This window comes from Triticum dicoccoides, chromosome 2A (assembly GCF_002162155.2).
Source record: "Triticum dicoccoides isolate Atlit2015 ecotype Zavitan chromosome 2A, WEW_v2.0, whole genome shotgun sequence".
Taxonomy (NCBI): Eukaryota; Viridiplantae; Streptophyta; class Magnoliopsida; order Poales; family Poaceae; genus Triticum; species Triticum dicoccoides.
This window is the reverse complement of record NC_041382.1, coordinates 365,491,251-365,494,050: the sequence shown is the minus strand read 5'-3', so window position 1 is coordinate 365,494,050 and position 2,800 is coordinate 365,491,251.

The window sequence follows — 2,800 nt, the reverse complement described above, 5'->3', positions numbered from 1 at the left end:
GACGCCAATGGCCGGAGCGAGGCGGAGGGCGGACATGTCCGTCGGTGGAAGAAATGTCCGTCGGCGGCGGGCAAAGTTAGGGTAGGGTTTGCACCGCGAATTTCGGAGGGGATCACACACACACACATATATATATGTATATGTATATATATATATATATATATATATATATATATATATATATATATATATAGGTAGAGGGAGCTAGGAGAGTCCAAATGAGGTGCGGTTTGCGGCCACGCGATCGTAATCGAACGACCGAGATGATGGAGAGGTCTTAGGTGGGTTTTGGGCCACTTTGGAGAGTTGTTGGGCTGCAACACACACGAGGCCTTTTTGGTCCCTCGGTTAACCGTTGGAGTATAAAACGAAGTCCAAATGGCACGAAACTTGATAGGCGGTCTACAGGTAGAAAGGGGCACTGGAGGACATAGGAGCGCTGGATTGCAAAACAGACAACGGGGAAAATGCTCAGATGCATGAGATGAACATGTATGCAAATACAATGCACATGATGACATGATATGAGAAGCATGACACGCAAGCAATGACAAGGCAAAAACAGCGAATAACTGGACGACACCTGGCACATCGGTCTCGGGGTGTTACACATCAACACTGCCATCCATGATGATATTGCACTCTTATGCTATCGTCATCGTGCTGCACTAAATTCACACTTCTTTGGAAGGATTGTATGGCAGAAGTTTGATGGAGCAACTATTGCCTTGACGAAAGCGCGAAAGATGAAGTTCTCCCCACTGTTAGTGTATAATCAGGATCTAGAACAATACGTCAAGAATCTTCGGATGGAGCTCCTGGAAGCCCTATTTGACAATGAAGCACTACAAGAAGAGGTTGAGACTCAGAGACTGAAGGTAGACAAGCTGGAGGAGGAGAACCTAGAGATCCCAAGAATGCCTCAGGAACTGAAAAGCAGCAGGACCATGTCTCATGCCAAGGACGTTGAGATCCAGAAGCTCAAGGAACAACTTCAGGACATACAGGGTCGTCACAAGAAACTCCGCGTCGACGGGGAAACTCTAGCAGAAAAATTGGAGGAGATCAGGTCCACACAGAAGAAGCCCAGTGGGGACAATGATCAAGTTCTCGATAAATTAGCTTAGTAGTAGCCCACCATGAGAGAAATAAAGATGAACGCTTTCTCGATTTAAGTATCTGACCATACCAACTTATGTGGGTGGCGATACTGTAGAATTGATTGAATAAATGAATGCTTGGTTGCTATTATTTCTGTGTTTATTGAATGGTTGGATAGATGCAATATTCGTAGGCTTGTAGTTGTTTCAACCTTGAGAGACGTAAGTTACGGAAGAATGGTAGAAGGCCTTCATATGGGAAAAGCATCAGGAATTGGAAACTCCCGAGCATTGAAGACCTGAAGAAATGAAGACATAGAAACGAAACCATAGTAGAATGGCCCATTACAAACAATACTTTTTCTTTTGAGCTAGGATTTGTTTGTTGATGGGTGGGTATTTGCTTTCTCTTTCTATCTCAACCAGACCCCGAAACCTTGAACCCATGGACAGCTGAACACCAAACTTTTCTAGAGACAATTAAATTTTGCCCATGGTGATACATTCCTTGTTCTGAGTACCCCTCTTATCCCACACATGCAGATGACAACCCTTTATGAGTCTTTCCTCAAGGGCCAGGAAACGATCATGACCCTGACAAGTGATCATGATTACCCGAAGATCCTGAAGGACATGATGAAGCATATTCACCTTGAAGGAGATGCAGTCTACAAAGGCTACCCCTTCATGCAAAAAGGAGTGGAACTTTGGTATGTGGAGGTACACCTCCACCGTATGAAAGGAGTTTGCCCAAAGAAGATGGGGCAGTACTTTTTCATCTCACGTGTACCACAAGCAACTTTCTTAGACGTTGTTCATGAAGCAGCCATGGAAGCCATACGCCAGATCGGAGAAATACTTGAAGCAAGACTCTGTTATACTCAGGAATACCTAAGAGAAGTGCATGCAGAGATGATGGAGATGAAGCTCAAGGCCACCACGATGAAACAGAAGATTGAAGATTTCAAGGCGCATGTCGCACAATTCCAGTGGGACTGAAGAATCCTCAAGGAGGAGAAATGAATAAAATTGGAAGTAATGCCTGACCATACCAAACCATGTGGGTGGCAGCATTTGTAATAAAGTACTTTTCGGAATTTGGATTTACGAAAAATGGTTAAGGATGTAATAAAAGATTTGATATGAAAATAATATGATTTATGGATAAACTAGTGCATTTTTTGGTGTGGTAGTACTCTATAAAGCCATAGGATCAATGAAGAAAGAAATATGTTATTCATGACGGTCCATAGAAGGGAGCTGGACCAAATAAGTTGGAGTTTTGTATGATCGTCACCACAAGGGTATGAAGGAAGAAGTACTATTGGATTTAAAGGAGATGTAATGTTGGAATATGGAATGATAATCCTCGGAAGGATGAGTTAAACTTGTGCAAGAGTTGAAGTGGGCCATAACCCACAGGCCCAGGAGTTAATAAGAAGCAAGCACACTCTTGCTGAAGGAAGATATTTCGGAAGAAAACTCCGAGTTAATTAGCCAACATTTTTAGGAGGATACGAAAACCTGAGGGTTGTGAAGACATTAGATGTCTTGTTCAACTTGCAGAAACAATGGATTTATTCGAACTCAGTTCGTCGACAAGAAAAATTCTACAATGCTTGTGGGTATGCCCAAGTGTTAGAATACGTGATTTGATGCCTACATATGTAGTAATGGTTCAAGACGGGATGGATTGGCCC